The sequence below is a fragment of the Lycium barbarum genome, chromosome 3, assembly GCF_019175385.1.
Source record: "Lycium barbarum isolate Lr01 chromosome 3, ASM1917538v2, whole genome shotgun sequence".
Lineage (NCBI taxonomy): Eukaryota > Viridiplantae > Streptophyta > Magnoliopsida > Solanales > Solanaceae > Lycium > Lycium barbarum.
This window is the reverse complement of record NC_083339.1, coordinates 62,512,833-62,537,256: the sequence shown is the minus strand read 5'-3', so window position 1 is coordinate 62,537,256 and position 24,424 is coordinate 62,512,833. Positions and strand designations below refer to the sequence as shown.

At 40.1% G+C, this 24,424-nt stretch overlaps 1 long non-coding RNA gene across 1 annotated transcript; it reads right to left on the bottom strand.

Moving 5' to 3' along the window:
• Positions 1-2,124: 2,124 nt before the first annotated feature.
• Positions 2,125-5,081, bottom strand: LOC132633892 (uncharacterized). Its single transcript, XR_009579916.1, has 3 exons — positions 4,489-5,081; positions 3,538-3,603; positions 2,125-2,618 (listed from the first exon to the last, which is right to left on the bottom strand). It is a non-coding gene; the product is annotated as an uncharacterized LOC132633892 (long non-coding RNA).
• Positions 5,082-24,424: the final 19,343 nt, after the last annotated feature.

Genomic DNA, 24,424 nt, shown 5'->3' with positions numbered 1-24,424 from the left:
AACCTTTGGCATACAACTTCATAACATGCTTCCAACTTCTAAACTCATCAATGATCATCACAATTACACACTAAACAACTTAATTCATTTCTATCCCAAGCCAAACACACCCTACGGCCATATGCCTATTTTATCAATATCAATTAAATTCATCCAACTCTCAATTCCCATATGCATTTCATCACAATCACAACTAGAATATAACATGAATTCAACACATTATAACCACACCATACACACATGCCCACGGCTACAAGCCATATTCCAAACTCACTTTGCAAACTTCCATTTTTCCATACAATCAACACATTTCTATATACTACAACACAAACAAGCCTTCATAACACAAAGATAAGGGAGAAATTCTTACCTTTTTCTCCGAACTTCAACTTGCCGCAAACGTTGTTCCCTCGCTTAACTAATTATACCGCGTTGGAGAGCGTCCTGAGCTTACTACGAATACAAGAAGAACAAGATTTTAAGAAGAAGATTGAAGGACTTAGAATTTTTTTTTCTCCTAAGGGTTTCGCCCGAGAGCCTCCTTTTGGGGTGTTCTTCAATTTTTTTTTTGTTTCTTGAATTTTCATGAAGTTAGCTCTTATCTTTAAGTTGATCACATGACTTAGTCACATGACCAACTTCATGGGTTTGGGCCAAGGCATGTTGGCCGGCCACCCCATGATTTTTGGGCCTCATTATTCTCTTCAATTTTCTTGGCCCAATGGATTTAATTCCTTGTTTTACAAATCCCGAAACTAATTTCTAAAATTCCAAATTTGCCCTTAGACTTCCTCGGCACTTCCACATTAATATTCTTTCACAACCAACTCATGTGCTAGATGTAACCAATTATAACCTTATTTTATACAAGTCAAGATTATTTCTAATTTTCCAAATGTGCGAAGACACGGGATATAACATATAATCTCTAAAATTAGGCTCATCATTACCATCATCGTATCTATGGCATATCTCTTACCTTTATCTCATATGGAACCCCCTATGAACATAGACTCGTAACTTTTCGGAACATTGACATGCATTAGAGCGTATAGGCAACCTATAACAATGTCGGGGTGACGTAAGGTCGAGAACCCCCGATTACGTTATGGAGTAATCACATTCATCATATGTCACCTTGAAGGAATTAACATTTTAAGGTGAGTGTGTACACTATGAACAACATCAAGGGATCGTAAATAGGATGATTAACTTCATGGACATCATATCTTACCTTAGAATCTTAACTTCATGACATATTCCTCATCTTTATCTCATAAGAAGATCTTTATCAATGTTGACTCATAGTTCCCAGAATGTTAGAAAGTCATGAAGAGGTAGGGGAAATAATATCATAGTAATCATATAAGGATCATGATCTTCGTAGGAATGTCATTCATGAGCTTTAGGACTTCTAGACTTAGATTCATCATCAATATTGCCATGCTCGTAACGTATCTCTTTTCTTTATCACGTATGAAGCTCTTTATACTCGTAGATTCATAATTCCCGATATGTAGGAAAATCATGGAAAGATAGAAGGATTCATACTATAAGAGTCATGCCTTAGAAAGAAAGGACTAGCCTTACATACCTCTGTCGTTTAATAATTTCCATCACTTGATTGTTCTCTTTCAATGGTCACGTTTCTACCTCAAGAAAATTCGCATTCACATTAGTTAATCGATTATATGAACGTGCTTACTAAAGCTAGAGAAAATTGGGCAGCATTTCCTTTGTTTATACAACCTTCCCCATATTGCATATCAACTCCCAAACATTTATAATAACATTCACAATATCATAATCAACAATCTTCATTCATCTACATTACCCTCATTTCACAATTCCACTTCAATTCATCTATAATCATGGTCATAATATACTAGTACGTTTTCTCACATATAATTCTTATCCCATGTCCTTAATATCATTTATAACCTAACCATATCACAACACATCAGGAATCATGACTCAATTCAAGCTATCACTCAAAATGACACTATTTTCACTTTCATGACCCATTTTTCTATACTCTTCTACAATTGTCACGACCCAACCCCGTAGGCCGTGACTAGTGCCCGATCTGGGCACCCGAACCCATCTATTAAATATTATCTCAAATTCTATCAACTCATTCTAGTATATGGCGGAAGCCGACAAGGCTTTATTTCAAATTTAGGTAATTTCCAGAAAAATTTCGGCAGAGTTTCCTTTGTTTTACGGACTATCCAATATACCCTACACGCAGAAAATATCAACGAAAGCCACACAGGGCTAACCAAGCAATATATAAACATATGCGGACCGGCCGCCTCGGCGTATAGGGTCGCCCAAACAACATATGCGGACCGGCCGCCTCGGCGTATGGGATCGCCCAAACGACATGTACATACATTCATACAGAAAGACCCTAACCCACAAACATGTCCACAGACCTCTAAACAGACCGACAGAATCATATGACGGGACAGGGCCCCGCCGTACCCATGAACGAATATATACAAATGCACTAATAAATATATATACCAAAAGTATAAGCTCCGGAAAGAGAGGAGCACTCCGAATAGCAGAAAGGGTGTCCTAAACAGGTGGATCACCAGGCTGTGCGTCTGTACCTGCGGGCATGAAACGCAGCCCCCGGAGAAGGGGGTCAGTACGAAATATGTACTGAGTATGCAAAGCAGAAGGTACAGAAATAAATCTGAATAATAATCGAATCAGATATATAGAAAATAATACATATCAAAATGTTTATTCCCAAAGTATAAATTATGCATAGGGCACTGGAAAATGTGGTCGCCCGCCTGTTGATGGCGCCACAACACAGCATAACACCAGAAAGTTTCAAATCTCCGAATCCCCGTCACACATCACAACACAGCATAACGCCAAACACAGCATAACGCCAAACATAAGTGGAACCCGGCCCTCGAGCAAGGAGCACGGTGAACCATAAACACAGCATAACACCGGAATATATCAAAAAGCGCACGACAACAGAACCGGCCCGGGAACCGGCGAACGATATCATAGTAGGCACGAGCGGAGTAGTGAGGAATCATATGCATAAAATCATTATTATAAATCCGAAGGATAAGTAAAATAGTCATATTTGAAATCGGAATAATAATTATCACTTTTTGATTCAAAGTTGTCGAATTTACATAAAGGGCGTCGCGGGACCCACGGACGAGTATAGACCCGAACTGAGTCCGCCTATGAAAAACATACCCATTATACATCAAGCAAACTCCTATAAAAATTATTGGAGCGATCCGAGCCTCTATGCGAAAAATATGGCATTCAGAGATTACAAAATTCCTTAAAGCGAACATTTTCTATGCGAATTTCGGAAAGCGATTACTTCAAATACATCATGGTTCATATTTCATAAAAACATACATAAGAGTGCCAAAGAATATATATATATGGATCATAACATGCTCGGATCTCGAATTTGGAATTCCCTTAAAGCTCCAATCTAGCCTATGTGAAACTAAGGCATGCGAAAAGAAGGAAGGTTGCTTTACATACCTCAAACGCTCTCCAATATGATCCAACTCAAGCTAAGTCCAAACTATGATTCGGGCTGCCCAAGGTCTACAAACAAGCCATAAAATGCCAAACATTAGCTAAAGACTTTTTGGGCATTAAATTCCAATTTCGCCCTTAATTCTACAGAAATCCGGGCAGCAATTCCCCTGTAAATAGGCTACCCCGAGAATTTAACTCGCTCAAAATCAACAACAACAACCACAATAACCAACCTAGTAACATTGACAACCAATCCGAAAAGCAAAATAATAATGGTAGCTCTCTTTTATGCCATTTGACAACTTCCCAATTATTCAATTCCATGGCTTACTTTAAAGCCACAATATCGTTCGTACATTTGATTATTAACCCAAACCCATACTAACAACATTCAAGGGCATTCTAAGAAATTCATACCACATTTCCAACAACCCGATTTTTTTTTTCCAAGCTGGCCGAAAACAGCCCCAACCGAGACAGCCCTTTAAAATTTTTTTTCTTCATTTCCAAATCATGGTTTGTATCCTCAAATTACATTCTAACAATGCTATCTCATCAATATACCAATTACAATAAATATACAATAACCTCCAAAAAACAGTCCACACATTAACAACATCATTTTGAGTCAACAAACATTCATTTCCAACATAAGATTCATAGCGACGGCGATTAAAACATTAAGCGACGTTCATTCGTTCATCGTCATATAATGTGACCCATTTTAATCAACACTATATATACACATATATGGAGGATTCTCAATTGTTCTTCACCTTACAATGATCCCAATCAACTAACTAAACATTAATTCATAATTTCAATCACAACACAACAACACCCATCACACGACCCACTCCCAATCATACTATATTTCATGATTTCCAACCACTATAAGATACTACAACATGAATATAACCTTCATAACACAAAAACATAATGAATGCTTACCTTCCTTCTTCACTTCCTTCAATAGTTAGGGTTTGCAATTGGGCACAACTAATGGTTGGATGACCCAAACAACTCTTCCACGTTACTTAGGGACTTCTAAATAGTTGATTTATACCAAGGAAATAATTTTGGGGTGGCTTGATTTGGATTTGGTTTTTCTTGGTTTGTAGCCGAGAGGGGTGTTGAAGGTGGTCTTCAACTCCTTGATTTTTTTTTCTAAGTCTTGCAATGGGGAAAAGATGACTACTTGGTCATACTTTAGGCTCATATAGTTGTTGTCCAAGTGTCCTTGGCCCACACATGGAGTGGACCAATTAAAATTGGCCACATAATGTGTGGGACCAATTCCCATTTACATGGCCACCAAGGAATTTATTTTTTTATTTTTTTATTTTTTTGCGCAACATTTTAATTCCAATTTATGAATTGTGGTCCCAAATTTTTCCTAAGTGTTCAATGCCAACAATTCCATATATAACTTATGCCTCGAAATAAAATCAAAGGTCAAAAGTCCCGACTTCGAATCCCGGAATAGTCTTGGCTCTAAATTATCATAATTAATCCGGGTTGTCCCAATGTATAAAAATACGGGGCGTAACAACAATCCAAGTGTTTCAACTTTCAAATACCTTAAACAACATGAAAATACCATAAATATTACCTTAGATGGTGTAGGAATGAACCTTGAGTGGAAATACTTCTTTTGAGAAAAACCGTAGTTCCACTTCCAAAGAGATTTCTTGTCTTGGATGAACTTTAGTGAGTTTCTTACACTTGATTTCCTTGGTTTGATGTAGTTGATCACTAATATCCCTTGAATTCTTGTGGGAGAAGTGTAGAGAGATGTTTTAGAGAGAAGGGGAGTGAAGGGAAATGAAATGAAATGAACTTGGTCCCTTATTAAATACATAAAATTCTGTCCCGACACATTTATACGGACACACATACGGTCCGTACAATTTATACGGTCCGTATGTGTGACCGTATAATGGTTCCAGCGGAGGCTCTTTCTGGACAGGTTATACGGCCATACTTACGGCCCGTATAATGGATCGTACAATCCATAGTTTTCTGAAACTCATTCTCGTCGACTCGTTTGTTCTCCAATCCTTATGGAACCTTCTTAACACTTGTTTATCACCTCATTAACAATCTAAGGGATGTTATAGCTCTTCTCCAAAACATGATTAAGTCATCCTTAATCTGTTACTCATAAATCCTTTCCGATACATAACACATACCTTGTCTTTCTTGGCAAATTTTCTTCTCTTACTTCAAGATCTTTGAAATCTCATTTAGAATCATCAAATGTTATTTCTTATTTATCAAAACATCGCATACGTCGCACCCTTCGTCAATCTATTCACTGTGCATTAACGAAAAATTTTCCAAGGTGTAGCACTCACATAACATTCCCTCAACATCATTAGCATCATCTATAACGAGATTATATTCATCTCATACTACGAATCATGATTCACATTAAATTACTACCCAACATACCATTATTTCCATATTTAAACTCATATTCCACTTTCTTCCATAATCCAAGTCTTTAACCACTCAATATTCTCAATAACATGAAACAAACATAAAACTCACCTTAATTACTTAGGAACAAGCCTTGAGTCAATCTACTCTATTAGAATGAAATCCCCCACTTGAATACCAAAGAAATTCTTACTCTTCACAAACCCTAATAGGCTTCCTAGTATATGAATCTCTTAATCTTTATTTTTAATCTTGGTCTTTTAGTATAGATTTGTTGTAGAAATAGAGGGAGGGTTTTGGAGAGTTCTAGAGAGATGAAGGATTTGTTTTTGGGAGAATAAGGGAATAAAAACCTGGGATCTTATATTTATAATCAGGGCTGGAAAATTCTAGATCCGCGGGTCGATGAGCAGGGTTGATAGTCCCTGTTGATGGTGCTAGACGACGGCTCGGCGACTTGTCGACGGTCGTCCTTTGGGTCGTCGACGTTGACTGGTTTTAGCAGTTTTTCTAAACTGCTCTGTTTTGCTCCGATTCGATTCGTTTCACTTCTAATTCCCTCGTAATGTGAAGAATGCATACGTATACTCCTGCACACATACAAGGTAAAATATATGTTGTCCAAAACTCTGGTGCGGATTACCGAACCGAAGGTACACACAGCCAATAAGCCAAAATCTCCTTGCAACAAAATGGAAGGTGTAACATTCCTCCCCCCTTAAGAACATTCGTCCTCGAATGTTAAATTCTCGGGGTTCTACAAAACTTTTGCTAGAGTTTGCCCTGTAGTATGGCACTACCATCCTGTCACAACAACCCACAATAATAACTCCTCATAGGGCTACAACACAATGGTAAGACAATAGTGCCCAACACGACCAAAAGCATTAAAAGAAGCATTACATACCTTACGATAATGGCGTCTCATTTTGAACTTCTTCCGGGGGTGGAAACAGTTGCGGATATTCGGATTTCATCCTTTCTTATGCTTTCCAAATCATTTCCTCTGGTTATTGTTTCTCCACAAGACCTTAACCGAGGTTACCTTTTTATTTCTAAGTGTCCGTACTTGCCGATCTAATATGGCTATAGGCACCTCTTCATAAGCCAACTTTTCTGTAACTTGAATATCATTAACTGACACGATTCGAGCTGCATCTCCAACACATTTGCGGAGCATTGACACATGAAAGACTGGGTGGACTGATTCAAGGTCTAGAGATAAATCCAGTTCATAAGCTACTTGGCCCACCTTATGTACAATTTTATAAGGCCCAATATACCGAGGACTAAGCTTGCCTTTCTTGCCAAATCTCATCACACCTTTCATCGGTGACTTTTTTAGAGATAACCAATCATTAACTTGAAATTCTAAGTCTCGCTGACGGTTGTCCGCATAAGATTTTTGGCAACTTTGGGCTGCCAATAATCGATCTCAGATAACCTTGATCTTTTCCAACGCTTGTTGAATCAGCTCCGGACCTATTAGCTGTACCTCTTCTACTTCAAACAATCCAATTGGGGATATACACTTTCTTCCATACAGAGCTTCATGTGGAGCCATCTGGATGCTGGAATGATAACTGTTTTTGTATCCAAACTCGATAAGGGGTAAGTGATCATCCAACTACCTCCGAAATCTAGTACATATGCCTGTAACATATCTTCCAAGGTCTGAATAGTATGTTCAGCTTGGCCATCCGTTTGTGGATGAAATGCTGTACTGAGTCTCACTTGAGTTCCCAAACCTTCTTGAAAGGACTTCCAGAATTTAGCAGTAAATTGCGCTCCTCTATCTGTAATAATAGATACTGGGATACCATGAAGTCACACGATCTCCTTAAGATACAACCTTGCATAATCTTCTGCCGAATATGTGGCTCTGACTGAAAGGAAATGAGCTGATTTCGTGAGTCTGTCCACGATCACCCATATGGAGTCATACTTGCGTCGGGAGTGAGGCAAACCTATAATGAAATCCATGTTGATCGCTTCCCATTTCCATACTGGAATTTCCATGGGTTGTAACGATCCTCCTGGCTTTTGATGCTCAATTTTCACTTGTTGGCAATTTGGATATTGAGCTACAAATTCTGCTATGTCCTTCTTCATTCCATCCCACCAATATAGTTGCTTAAGATCGTGATACATCTTTGTTGCCCTTGGGTGAAATGAGCTTCTTCTAGAATCTGACGACATAGTCCTGCAACATTTGGAACACATAAGAACTCCTTCTGTAGAAACTTCAAAGGGCGACTTCTCTTTTTCAGGAAGTGTATCTCTATAGTAACTCAACTGAGGCTCTTCATATTGACGCTCTCTCACCTCCATATATAAGGATGAAACAGCTGGGTCACGAATACCAATTCTTGCATTGCCTGAATCAATTAGACGAACTCCGAGACTAGCTAGCTGGTGAAGCTTATGGATTAATTCTTTCTTCTCCGAAGGGGCATCACATAGACTACCTATTGATTTGCGGCTATGTTATATCCCATGTTTTTTTTGCGCATTTGGAAAAATTTGTAATAATCTGGTCTTGTGGGAAATGAGGCTATGATGTTATTTTATTTAACATATGTGTGATATTCATGAAAAATATTGATGCGGAGATATGGAGGAAGGCCAAGGAAAAATTTGGAATTTTGGAAATTAGTTTCGGGAATTACAAATAAGATTCATCAACTATTGGGCTCAAAAATAAAAGAGAAAAATGAGGCCCAATTCCACTAGGGGTGGCCGGCCATGCTAGCCCAACCCATGGAAAAGATTAATTTATCCATGTGATAAATTATATAAGGGACCTTATCATTTAGAAACTTCAAGAAAAAATTAGATAAGGAGAAAACAAAAGATGAAGAGCAAGAGAAAGGGGCCATTAGGCCAAGACCCTTGGAAATTAGGTACTTTAAATCTTGTTCCAAAAATTATTTTCTTGTGGTATTTCCACTAATTCAAGGGTCCTCTACAACGTAGTATAATTGTTTCGGAAGATAAGTCATCCGTTTCATTGTTTCCGCACTTTGGTCAAGTGAAGAAGTTGAAGAGAAAAGGTAAGAATTAATCCCTTTTTATGTGTTATGGAGGTTTGGTTTATGTTCTAGAATGTAGAGAGGGTTAAAATTCATGGAAACATGGAAGTGGCATGAATGTATATGTGTGTGTGTATAGCCGTGTGCATGCATTGTTGTGTAGGCAAGGGTGAGTTCATTTATGTAGCATTCTAGTTGTAATTGTTGTGAACTATATATTAGAAATGAAAGCTTAATGGTTTTGGTTGAAGTTGCAAATGTGGGGAGTTGGTCGAATGTATATATATGTGTGGTGTAATATGTGAATTAAGTTCCATGCAATGATTTAGTTGTTGTTGATATGCATTCTAAGATGCAAATGAGAATATGATGATTTTAATGAAGTTGTAATCTTTTGTATTAATGGGAGGTAGTGTGATTAGTATGTGAAAGTTAATGTAAATCCTGAAACTAGAAGATGAAAATGTGTTGCGGATGTTTATGCTGAAGATTGAAGGTTTTGGACGAATTATGGTTTTGGTGGAACTTTTGTACATTTTGTGGAATAATGGGAAATGGTTCCGAATTGTATTTATATGGTCTTAAGTTAGTTAATGAATATGGAAATGTTGATATTAGTTTGACATTGTGAAGTTGGAATGGAAGTTGTTGAACTATGTGGAAAAGAAGACTAGTTATGTTATAATGTATTTTGTGATTTTTGATGTTAGTATTGTTGTGGGTGTTGTGTTGATGTTATGGACGAGTTAACTCTCGGGGATGTTGATTTTATATGGGAAATGCTGCCGAAATTTCGGTAGACAAATATGACTTTAAGATTTAATTCTAAAAGCTTGAAACTTACTGGTAAGACGAAACGGGAGTTGAGTTTGGGCGAGCGTAAGACGCAAATAAGGTATGTAAAGCTATCCATTTACTTCTTTTGGCATGTCCTAGATATACTAGGTTTGGGTCTGAACTTCGGGAAGTATTCTGCTCATAGAAATCTGAGTTTACTTTTTGCACTATTCCATTCAGCATAATTGAATTAGAACTTTGATATTTTGTTGGAAAGAATGTTCAAACATTTGTTGTCACGACCCAACCCCATAGGCCGTGACTTGTGCCCGAATTGGACACTCATATTTATCTGTTAACTCTAATAATTTATAATTAGCATGTCATGATCTCATTTGTATGTAAGAAGATACTGAGTTATTTAGATTTGTCAAGTTCTGTATGCCTTAGTCATCCATCTCCCGAGGAGTTGCACTTATCAAACAACCACATTTATATATACTCCTAAACAAGCCGACAAGGCTGCCACGATATACAAAATACCAAACATACACACATATGCAAGCCGACAAGGCTGCCATTACGACTGGGTACGCCCCAAACTTAAGTCAAAACATAAAACGCATCAACAACTGTAAACAGACCCACACCGATGTCCACAGACTTCTAAGAGTAACGACCGTATTATGTGGCGGGACAGGGCCCCGCCGTACCCAAATAAACACATACGGACACAACATAAGGAGGTTATACCACAAGCTAGCTCCGGAACAAAGGAGCAACCCAAAATAGCTGAAGGATGATCTAAGCTGGCGGATCTCCTGAGCGAGCGTCTGTACCTGCGGGCATGAACGCAGCCCCCCGAAGGAAGGGGGTCAGTACGGAATATGTACTGAATATGTAAAGCTTGAAACATAGTATAGACTTATATTGAGACACGGTACATAGGATGCATTGCAACAACAGAATTTCATAAAACTTGCCTTTGAACATATTTCATCTGTATCATTCTCATATCATTGCTATTATAGAGTTTTGTAGTCAAAGCTGCATAATCATTCTGTATAAAACATACATGACGTGTCCCGGCCCTTTTTATGAGGGACTCGGTAATTTAAAATCATAGCATCATAACATAAACATAGACGTGTCCCGGCCCTTTCCTGAGGGACTCGGTAATAAGGAATATGCCCTCCTGGCCACCATCATCTCCATATCATCATATCATCATATCATCACATCATCACATCATCATATCATCATCATATATATATACATAACGTGTCCCGGCCCTCTAGTGAGGGGCTCGGTGATTAATATAATAAATGTGCGCACGAAAACGTACCCTGGCCCGGGACTCAGTGAAGGATATAGTGGTAAGCATGAGCAGAATAATAAGCAACCACATATATGCAAATCATCTTTTTAGACTCAAGGGATAAGCAACTAACCCGCTCTAAGTGTCAAAATAATGTTCACCTTCAGTTCATTTCAAGTCTCATAACAAACTATTACAAGAAACGTTTTAGACTTCATGTACATATGTCACTTTAATATGGTATAGCTTTTGGAAGTCAAGTATGTCTTTAGTTGTGCAATTCTTTAAGTATAGGAACTTTCATGAATCGTTCATTAGTCACTCATACTGTAGGTACATGACAATAACATTAGTGAAATATAGATTCATAAGCCATACATGAACTAGAGAATAGAATTTACCCCAAAATTCATATCGTTTCATTCTTACGTCTAGGACATGCCAAAAGAAAGAAGGAATAGGCTTTACATACCTTTTGCGTTTAGTTGTATTCTAACTTGTACTTGCTGCCCAACAATACTTATCCTATATCAAGATGTGAAGAACTACAATTAGTCTACAAGGGCATTCAACACGTATTGTGACATTCACAACTCCTTTCTAACAATTAAACGACGTTTCGTTCGCATTTAACCCAACTAGCGTTACAAGCTAACATGGCTAGTCGTTCTTTCATATATTGATCAAAACTTGTTTAAGCATGACTTAGGGAACTTGGGCAGTCCCTACACCACCCAAAATAGTCTCATACACACGGCAACCCAACACACACATCATTTCCATTCTTACTTAGCAATTTTCCAGTTTTAACTTGCAACAACACAACACTTTTCATGACTTTACTTTCATGAAATCTTGGAACTGTTTTAGCATCATCTTCACTCTTACAACAGCCAACAATAAGTTCAGTTTTAACTTGAATCATGGCATTTTACATTCACTACACGTTTGCAACAAAAACCAACATTCAACACACACAATTTCACTTCTAATCCCTAAAACTGTCCACGGTTTTTGGACTGCCCCTACCCCTCAACATAATTCGTTTCTTGAACACCTTAATTTACATATTCAACATGCATACAATACACTACAATGTCCACAACAACAACAATCAAATTATAGCCCAAAACAGTCCATGAATTCGTCCAAAACAGCCCCCTACCCGGTTTCATCACAACTACTCCAACTTCATGATTTTCATTCGTTTATCCAACTACAATGCATTCAATTCATTTCCAATACATGTTCAACAAGATTAATAATGACTTCATCAGAATATTCAACACATGATTCATTTTAAATTCGAGCAAAAACAGTCCAATAGCCAACATGCAACATCACAACCAAACTCCCACAATCTTTGTTCATTTACATATGTTGATACATATTCAATTCACTAACAATACATGCACAATGAAATCAGTCATAAACTCACCTCACACACGGCTCACTCTCTACTTCAACTACAACCACAATCCAACAACAACATGCATGAACTATACATTCAAATCATCATGCAACACAAGAAACAACAAACATTCTTACCTTTCAATCTTGTGCTTCACTTGGCCGAATTTCCAACTCTATTGAGTGCTTCACTTTCTTGTTTCTCTTCAACAACTAATACACTTTCTTACACACTAGATGAGGGATAGTTTTGATGGAGAAAAACTGGAATTTCTGGGCAGATTTTTGGACCTCACTCTCGGCTAGCTCTTGGCCGAGAGTTTCCCTCTCTCTCTCTCTAAGTGTTCTCTCACTTTGTAGTGTTGAAATGGTGTAATGTAGTGAGATACGAATCAGATTATTTTGTATATACACTCCCTCAATGCTTTGGACATGTGTATCACACTAACTTGGGTCAATATTCTTTGACCAAGGCACTATAGTGCACGGCTAGCTATGTCCATTTAAATGGACTGATTTTTGGTCTTTCCAATCCCATTTATTAATCCAATTATGGTTAGTTTAATCCCAATTTTCCATTACTAGTTTAATGCCACACGTGAATTGTGAATAAATTGTGACTCGACACGAAACCGGAAGTTAAAATCTCTACTTCATATCTTAAGATAGTCTTGCCTTTAACTTGTCGCGCTTATTTTAAAACGTCCCGACGTATGAAAATACGGGACATAACATCCTCCCCCCCTTTAGAACATTCGTCCTCGAATGTCGCTTTTATCCCGTTAGGTTCTATAAGGGTTTTGGGAAGGGTTTTCCTTATTGCTAACATATAAATTGAGCAGATAATTTAACACAATCAAGTGAAGGAGTTTAATTTACCTGTAGATGTGGAAAACAAGTGAGGATATTTCTTTTTCATCTCCTCTTCAGCCTCCCAAGTCATCTCCTCCCTATTATTGTTCTGCCACAACACTTTAACCGACGCCACATCTTTTGTTCGTAACCTCCTGATTTGTCGATCAAGTATGGCAATAGGTTGCTCTTCATACGATAGCTCCTCTGTTACCTGAATATCATCTGTAGGGAACACCCTGGAAGGATCGCATATATACTTCCGAAGCATGGACACATGGAAGACCGGATGTACTGCTGCCAAATCCGCTGGCAGGTCTAACTCGTAAGCAACTTGGCCTACCTTACGAATGACCTGATACGGTCCAATGTACCTTGGGCTCAACTTCCCTTTCTTGCCGAACCTCATAACACCCTTCATGGGTGACACTTTCAAGAACACCCAATCGCCAACCTGAAATTCCAAGTGTCGACGTCGATTATCCGCATACGCCTTCTGCCGACTCTGAGCTGCCAGTAATCTTTCCTGAATAAGTTTCACCTTATCGACAGCCTGCTGAACCATATCTGGGCCTATCAGCTTAGCCTCGCCAACATCAAACCAGCCTATAGGGGATCTGCATTTCCTGCCATACAGGGCTTCGTACGGTGCCATCTGAATGCTAGAGTGGTAACTATTATTGTAAGCAAACTCGATAAGCGGCAAGTGATCCTCCCAGCTGCCTTTGAAATCAATAACACAAGCTCTCAACATATCTTGTAGCGTCTGGATGGTACGCTCAGCCTGCCCGTCAGTCTGAGGATGAAATGCGGTGCTGAGACTCACCTGTGTCCCCAATCCCTCCTGGAAGGATCTCCAGAAGTTAGCTGTAAACTGGGCCCCTCTATCTGAGATAATAGCTGTGGGAACTCCATGAAGTCTCACTATCTCCTTAAGATACAATCGGGCATAATCCTCAGCTGAGTACGTAGTCCTGACTGGAAGGAAGTGGGCTGATTTTGTCAGTCTATCAACAATAACCCAGACAGAGTCATTCTTCCGTGGAGTGCGAGGGAAACCTGTGACGAAGTCCATATTAATTACTTCCCATTTCCAGGTTGGAATTTCCATCTCCTGCAATAGCCCTCCGGGCTTCTGGTGCTCTATCTTGACCTGCTGACAATTTGGACACTGGGCCACAAATTCTGCTATGTCCTTTTTCATGTCGTTCCACCAGTACAAACACCTAAGATCATGATACATTTTTGTCGATCCCGGGTGAATAGAATAACGAGCATAGTGTGCTTCCCCCATTACCTGCTGCCGCAACCCTGTAACCTCAGGTACACATAATCTGTCTCTGTATCGTAGTACTCCATCGGCTGACATCTTAAATGGGGTCTCGTCCTTCTGAAGTGTTGTATCTCTATAACGTACCAGAACAGGATCCTCATATTGCCGTCTCTTTACCTCTTCTACAATAGAGGACTCAGCAACACCTCGTACAATAATGCTACCATTTTCAGAATCAGCCAAACGAACTCCAAGACTAGCTAGCTGATGAATCTCACGGACTATCTCTTTCTTTTCGGGTTGTACGCCTGCCAAACAAGCCATAGATTTACGGCTGAGTGCATCTGCTACCACATTAGCCTTTCCTGGGTGATATAGAATATCAACATCATAATCCTTCAGCAACTCTAACCATCTCCTCTGTCGCAAATTCAGTTCCTTCTGCTTAAAAATATACTGGAGACTCTTATGATCTGTATAAATATCAACATGCACGCCATACAGATAATGTCTCCATATCTTCAAAGCATGTATCACTGCTGCCAACTCCAGGTCATGTGTCGGATAATTTCTCTCATGTTTCCTGAGTTGTCGGGAGGCATAGGCTATAACTCTGCCGTGCTGCATCAACACGCAACCCAACCCAACACCGGAAGCATCACAATAAACAACATAGCCATCTGGACCCTCAGGAAGAGTTAGAACAGGAGCTGTAGTCAACTTATCTTTCAATAATTGAAAACTCCGTTCACAAGCATCGGTCCACTGGAATTTGGCTGCCTTCTGTGTTAGCCTTGTTAAAGGCGCTGAAATAGAGGCAAACTTTTCTACAAATCTCCTGTAATACCCTGCCAGCCCCAGAAAACGACGTACCTCAGTAGGCGTCGTAGGTCTAGGCCAAGTTTTGACGGCCTCAATTTTCTGCGAATCTACCCGAATACCATCTGCTCCAACAATATGCCCCAGAAATGCTACAGAAGTCAACCAGAATTCACATTTAGAGAACTTAGCATATAACTTCTGGAACTGGAGTACCCTAAGTACTGTCCTCAAATGCTCTGCATGCTCTTCTTCCGATCGTGAGTAGATCAGAATATCATCAATGAATACAATCACGAACAAGTCAAGGAATGGCTTAAACACCCTGTTCATCAAGTCCATGAACACTGCTGGAGCATTGGTCAGCCCAAAAGACATCACTCTAAACTCATAATGTCCATATCGAGTCCTGAATGCAGTCTTCGGAATATCTGTCTCCCTTACCCGCACCTGGTGATAACCTGACCGCAAGTCTATCTTTGAGAAGCATTTAGCACCCTACAACTGATCAAATAAATCATCAATCCTGGGGAGGGGATATCTGTTCTTTATCGTGATTTTGTTCAGCTGCCTATAATCAATGCACATTCGCAGCGACCCATCTTTCTTCCGTACAAATAATACTGGTGGTCCCCAAGGTGATGTACTGGGCCTGATGAAACCCTTTTCCAGCAAATCTCTCAGTTGCTCCTTCAATTCTTTCAACTCTGCAGGTGCCATTCTGTAAGGAGGAATAGATATAGGTTGAGTGTCTGGCAATACATCTATAGTGAACTCTATCTCACGTTCAGGAGGAAGGCCTGGAAGTTCATCTGGAAATTCATTAACCACCGGGACAGATTGTAGAGTCGGTGATTCTGCTTTCAAGTCATGCACACGAACCAGGTGATAAATATAGCCTTTTCTAACCATCTTCCTTGCCTTGAGGTATGACATAAACTTACCCCTAGGCGATGCTGTGTTCCCCCTCCACTCTATAATTGGTTCCCCTGGAAACTGAAACCGAACTAATTTGCCTCGGCAATCAACGTTAGCATAGCAGGAAGCTAACCAATCCATCCCCATAATAACATCGAACTAAGTCATAGCTAACTCTATCAAATCTGCCCTGGTACAGCGATTACATATGACTACCAAACAATCTTTATATACTAGCTCTGCCAAGACAAAATCCCCTACTGGTGTAGCTACCTCAAATGGTTCTATAGGTTCAAATTTTATCCCAATTTTACTAGCAACAAAAGGGGAAATATATGATAATGTGGAACCGGGGTCTATCAATGCATATACATCTCGGGAGAAAATCGATAATCTACCTGTGACCACATTTGGGGACGCTTCCTGATCCTGTCTGCTGGCTAAAGCATATAAGCGGTTGGAAGGACCGCCAGGACTAGAAGCCCCTCCACGGCCTCTGCCACGGCCTGCTGGTGTCGGAATACCTTGCCCCATTGGGCGCATAGCAACTGAAGAAGAAGAAGAACCCGCAACTGATCCCGTAGGCTGAGCTGGCCCACCTGCCCCACCCCCAAATCGACATTCCCTCATAGTATAGCCCTGACGGCCGCAAGAAAAGCAAGCACCAGTAATAAGACGACATTCCCCTGGATGGCGTCTGCCACATCGAGGACATGGGGGTACAGGTGGTCTCATCTGGCCCGAATTCCTGTGCGTCTGGAACCCTGAAGTCATGGAGCTTTGACCAGCTCCCGAATACCCCGTGCTATCAAACCTTCTACCAGTAAATCGTGAAGGTGCACTCCGTGCCGGCTGGGAAGGATATCGACTATACTGCTGTTGGGGCTGCCCGCCCCGAAAGTCACCAGAATGATACCCAGCTGATCTAGCTCTCTTATGTTGACCCCTGTCCTGCTCCCTATCAAATCGACGCCCTCTCTATCGACCCTCAACTCCCTGGGCATATGCCTGCACTCGAGCGATTTTTATACCGGGCTGAGATGCCATTGCCATGCAGCTATCAATCAAATAATTATCCAAGCCCATTACATAACGATGCACCCTATCTGTCATGTCAGCTACCATAGCGGGCGCGTACCTAGCCAGCGAATCAAACTCGATGCTATAGTCCCGAACACTTCTACCATTCTACCTCAGGTGTATAAATCTGTCAACTCTGGCTCGCCTCATCTCTGGAGGCAGAAAATGACCCAGAAAAGCCTCTACGAACTCGTCCCATACTGCTGGTCGAGCATCCTCACCCCTGGACAACTCCCAGGACTCATACCAATTAACTGCCACATCCCGCAACTGATAGGAAGCCAATTCGACCGACTCAGTCTCGGAAGATTTAGTCACCCGCAACGTACGCAGCATTTGTCGAATAAACTCCTGTGGATCCTCTGCGGGCTTTGACCCATAGAACTCTGGGGGTTTACAAGTCAGAAAATCGCGAACCCTCAAACTGTCGCGTCTATCCGCATCATCACCTCCTAACCCACGTCTGCGAGCCTGTCCCGATACCAACCTAGTCAATAACTGTACTGCTTCACGCATAGCCCTATCCTCTGCCCCTGGCTGGGGAGCTGGAGGCTCGGTTACTGGAGCCGCAGGAGCTGGTGGTAAGTCTGTCTCCTGACCTGCAGCTGCTGCTGCCCTAGGCTCCTCTGATAGTGATGGTGTAGCGGAGCTCGCTGACTGAATTCTAATCCCAGGCACATATTGGGAATAAGCTTTAGTGACTCTCCGGGTCCCACTGGAATAAGCTTTACATTCACTACACGTTTGCAACAAAAACCAACATTCAACACACACAATTTCACTTCTAATCCCTAAAACTGTCCACGGTTTTTGGACTGCCCCTACCCCTCAACATAATTCGTTTCTTGAACACCTTAATTTACATATTCAACATGCATACAATACACTACAATGTCCACAACAACAACAATCAAATTATAGCCCAAAACAGTCCATGAATTCGTCCAAAACAGCCCCCTACCCGGTTTCATCACAACTACTCCAACTTCATGATTTTCATTCGTTTATCCAACTACAATGCATTCAATTCATTTCCAATACATGTTCAACAAGATTAAGAATGACTTCATCAGAATCGTCAACACATGATTCATTTTAAATTCGAGCAAAAACAGTCCAATAGCCAACATGCAACATCACAACCAAACTCCCACAATCTTTGTTCATTTTCATATGTTGATACATATTCAATTCACTAACAATACATGCACAATGAAATCAGTCATAAACTCACCTCACACACGGCTCACTCTCTACTTCAACTACAACCACAATCTAACAACAACATGCGTGAACTATACATTCAAATCATCATGCAACACAAGAAACAACAAACATTCTTACCTTTCAATCTTGTGCTTCACTTGGCCGAATTTCCAACTCTATTGAGTGCTTCACTTTCTTGTTTCTCTTCAACAACTAATACACTTTCTTACACACTAGATGAGGGATAGTTTTGATGGAGAAAAACTGGAATTTCTGGGCAGATTTTTGGACCTCACTCTCGGCTAGCTCTTGGCCGAGAGTTTCCCTCTCTCTCTCTAAGTGTTCTCTCACTTTGTAGTGTTGAAATGGTGTAATGTAGTGAGATATGAATCATATTATTTTGTATATACACTCCCTCAATGCTTTGGACATGTGTATCACACTAACTTGGGTCAATATTCTTTGACCAAGGCACTATAGTGCACGGCTAGCTATGTCCATTTAAATGGACTGATTTTTGGTCTTTCCAATCCCATTTATTAATCCAATTATGGTTAGTTTAATCCCAATTTTCCATTACTAGTTTAATGCCACACGTTAATTGTGAATAAATTGTGACTCGACACGAAACCGGAAGTTAAAATCTCTACTTCATATCTTAAGATAGTCTTGCCTTTAACTTGTCGCGCTTATTTTAAAACGTCCCGACGTATGAAAATACGGGAAATAACATTCGTGATCTTCATAAATATGACCGAATCACCCCTAAGCCTTCATGGATGACTCCATAAGGTCTAGTGTTTGTAAATTTCGTACGTCACCTCGACCTGACCCGAGGTGGGCCCACTAGTCCCGAGATCTCCTTCGTATGTCTTACTTAATCTATTTTTGTACAAGATAAAGGGGGACTTTCGCCTACGAATATAAGGCTTCGTTTGATTTGTTCCGTAAGTTGTTGGAAAGATCCCTAGTGTGAATGATACTAAACTTTTAGAAAATGGTTTATGAGGCATTTTTCGAAAGTGTTATAAAATTAAAGGCTCATATCTTTTGTATACTGATTCCGACAGACTCGATACTTACTTTGGGCCTTTTTGATATCAAAATATATGTATATGTATCTATTTGTCGAGTTTTGGAATTTAATTATGTATATGCATATGATTTCCGCACTACTCTACTCGTGCCTACTACTATGATATCGTTTGCCGGTTCCCGGGCCGGTTTTGTGATCGTGCGCACTATGACAAATTCGGCAGTATGATGTGTTACGGTTCCCGAGACCTCGCCATAGGGCCGGGTACCGTTTATGGAGTTATGCTGTGATATGTCTTATGATACGATTTGATGATGTGATATGTTATGTTCGGGGTTGTACGGGGATTTGAAACCTTCTGGAGTATGCTGTGTTGTGGCACCAGCGTCGGAGTGGTAACCACGTTCCTGAGCCTTATGCATGATTTCTGTTTGCATTATGTACATATGTCTTCAGTACAGGTTTTGATATATTGATCCGGTATTTTCTCTCTGTACCTTTCACTTCAGTTGCAGTTGGGATTTCTGTACTCTATGCTTTACATACTCAGTACATCTTTTGTACTGACCCCCCCCCCCCCTTTCTTCGGGGGCTGCATTTCATGCCCGCAGGTACAGAGGTTCGTGATCTGCCAGTGTAGGCCACATATTTTGCTATTACAGAGTGCTCCTTTTGATCCGGAGCTCATATATTGGTACATATCTTTTATGATGCATATGTTCTTGTACATTTGACTATTTGGGGTACGGCGGGGCCCTGTCCCGTCATATGATTCTGTTATGATTTGTAGAGTCCTGTAGTCATATATGTGGGTCATGGGTCACGTGTGTGTTCGTTTGTTTATGATCTGCGTCTTAATACGGTCCCATTTACTATTATGGACAAAACGGCCCATTTGTTTGTATACGTGTATGTATCTGGCGATGTATATTCCACCAACCTATCAGATTTGAATGTGGCCAAATGGCCTGTATATTTGTATTTGTGTATATGCGCGGCGATGTGTATCCCGCCGCCCCTTTTTGGCTTTGATATGACATTTTTGTACACGCGACCGCTTAAGATAATATTTACTTTCAGTTCTGTTTAAAATGATGAATACGAAATCTGAATTAAGCTATAATATGACGATTTGGTGTGTATGTCCGTTTGGGTGTCCAAGTAGGGCACCAGTCGCGGCCCACGGAGCTGGGTCGTGACAGGCTAAGTGCATCAGCTACTACATTCGCCTTTCCGGGGTGGTGTAAAATACTCACATCGTAATCCTTTAATAATTCTAACCATCGCCTCTGTCGTAAATTTAAGTCCTTCTGCTTGAAAATATATTGAAGACTCTTGTGATCTGTATAAATATTAACATGTACATCGTTCAAGTAATGTCTCCACATTTTCAGCGCATGAATAACCGCGGCCAATTCAAGATCATGGGTCGGATAGTTCTTCTCATATTTCCGCAACTGCCGGGAAGTATAGGTAATGATTTTACCATGCTGCATCAACACGCAACCTAACTTACACCAGAGGCATCACAATATAGAACATAACCATCGGGTCCTTCTGGGAGTGTCAGGACTGGGGCTGAAGTTAATCTATCCTTCAATTCCTGGAAACTGCGCTCACAAGCATCAGTCCACTGATATTTTGCCGATTTCTGTGTTAGCTTCGTTAATGGTGCTGAAATGGAAGAAAACCCTTCCATAAACCTCCTATAATAGCCTGCTAATCCCAAGAAGCTACGGACTTCTGTTGGCGTTGTAGGCCTTGGCCAAGTCTTCATAGCCTCAATTTTCTGAGTATCGACCCGAATACCATCTACTGAAATGATATGGCCCAGAAAAGCTACAGAAGTCAACCAAAACTCACATTTCGAAAATTTAGCATACAATTCCCGAGCCCGAAGAATCCCAAGAACTGTACGCAAGTGATCTGCATGCTTTGCTTCTGATCGGGAATATACCAGAATGTCATCAATAAACATGATCACAAATAAATCTAAGAAGGGTCTGAACACGTTATTCATTAAATTCATAAACACTGCCGGAGCATTAGTCAACCCAAATGACATCACCCGAAATTCATAGTGGCCATATCTCATTCTGAAAGCCGTTTTGGGAATATCTTCTTCTCTAACTCTCACTTGGTGATACCCCAATCTTAGATCAATTTTAGAAAACCACTTGGCACCCTGTAATTGGTCAGACAAATCACCGATTCTTGGAAGCGGATATTTATTCTTTATCATCAACTTATTCAGTTGTCGGTAATCAATGCACATACGTAGGGAACCATCTTTATTTCTTACAAATAAGATAGGTGCTCCCCAAGGTGATGAATTGGGTCTAATAAATCCTTTCTCAAGCAAAACTTTCAGTTGCGCCTTCAGCTCTTTCAATTCTGCAGGAGCCATTCGGTAAGGAGGAATAGATATTGCCTTGGTGTCCAGTAACATATCAATAGCAAAATCAATCTCTCTTTCTGGAGGAAGGCTTGGGAGTTCATCTGGAAATACATCGGAAAATTCATTCACTACCGGGACGGATCAAAAAGTTTGCGGCTTGGCTTCGGTGTCATGAACTCGGACTAGGTGATAAATATAGCCTTTTGCGATCATCTTCCTTGCCTTAAGGTAGGAAGTAAACTTGCCTCTTGGAGACGCCGTATTACCTTTCCATTCATCCACTGGTTCTCCTGGAAATTGGAATCGAACTATCTTTGTTCTACAATGGACATTAACATAAAAAGAAGCCAACCAATCCATGCCCATGATAACATCAAAATCTAACATTTCCAGCTCAACCAAATCGACTTTAGTTTGACGATCGCATACCACAATCACACAATTTTTATACACTTGCCTCGCTATTACTGGATCACCAACCAGAGTAGATACCTCGAAAGGTTTAATTGGCTAGGGTTCCACCCCAATAGGGCAAGCAATATAAGGAGTAATATAAGACAACATAGATAATCTCGAAGGTAACATATGCATCTATATATATATATATAAGCCCTCATGGATATAAAAATGATATACACAATATACACCGATATATCCATAAGACATCAACTACTCACGTATTCATATCTATGAGCCTCTACTAGAGTACTGTGTCATAAGGACGGAACAGGACCCCGTCATACCCCATATATATACACAAAATAATATGACAATAAGTAGCACCTCCGGAGTAGTGGAGTGTTCCTGTAAACCTGCTAATAAGATAAGCTCCTACGTGGTCTGCACCGTCTCCCTGTCTACCTGTAGGCATGAACACAGCGTCCAAAAGAAAAGGACGTCAGTACGAAAAGTATACTGAGTATGTAAGGCATGAATAATACTAACATAGTAATGAAATGATGAAACATGAGGCAAAGATATAACCTGCTTATCGTTTAATGGAAAATATATGTTATGCATATCAAATATACCATCATCGGTAACCCGCGTCGGGTTACCATCACACGTCGCCCACTAGTGGTGTCATGTCCGACCCTCTAGGCACGGTGTAATCATAAGCAGCCCGCCATAGCAGTATCATGTCCGGCCATTTAGGCACGGTGTAATCATAAGCAGCCCGCCGTAGCGGTGTCATGTCCGGCCATCTAGGCACGGTGTAATCTCATTATCATATACTTATCGTAAAAAATGCATTCGAACTCAAGTAAGCTCAATAACCCTATCGGGGTGACTTAAGGTCGAGAACCCCCAATTCCATTATGGAGTAGTCATGATCATCATGTCTCACCTTGAAGGAACTAGCGTTATAAGGTGAGTCTAGTAACGATGAATAATATCAATGAATCATTAGCTTTTTAAGAATAGCATATCATAAGCTTTGGAATCTTTAGACTTAAACTCATCATCATTATCATTTTCATAACATATCTCTTATCTTTATCTCATGAATAGTTCTTAATAGTCATAGACTCATAGTTTCCGGAATATGAGAACATCATGGAAAGCTAAAGGAAATCATATTATAGGAGTCATGCCTTAGAAAAAGAAGGGATTAGGCTCACATACCTTTATATCTTTTTAACTCTATCGCCTACTTGCTTGCCTTGCGAGCTCACGATGCTACCTTCATGAGATTTTGTATTAACTTAGACAACCAGAAACATACTTGAGCTTAAGCTAAAACAACTAAGAGCTATTGAAGATTTGGCGACATTTTCTTTGTTTCAACAACTTCTTCCATATAATGAACAATTCCCCAAACATTAACAATAACACCCACAATATCCTAATCCATAACCTCTTTAAGCTAAGAATTATACAATTCTCACAATTCCCCTTCAAGGATATCCATAGCCATAATTATAATACAACATCATATTTATTCCTCACATAACATTCCCTCAACGTCATTAGCATCATTTATATCGAGATTATATTCATCTCACACTAAAAATCATGATTCCCATTAACTTACTACCCAATATACCATTATTTCCATATTTAAGCTCATATTCCGCTTTCTTCCATAATCCAAGTCTTTTAATCACTCAATCTTCTCAATAACATGAAACAAGCATAAAACTCACCTTAATCACTTAGGAACAAGCCTTGAGTCAATATACTCCATTAGAATGAAATCCCCCACTTGAATACCAAAGAAATTCTTACTCTTCACAAACCCTAATAGGCTTCCTGGTACATGAATCTCTTAATCTTTGTTTTTGATCTTGGTCTTTTGGTATAGATTTGTTGTAGAAATAGAGGG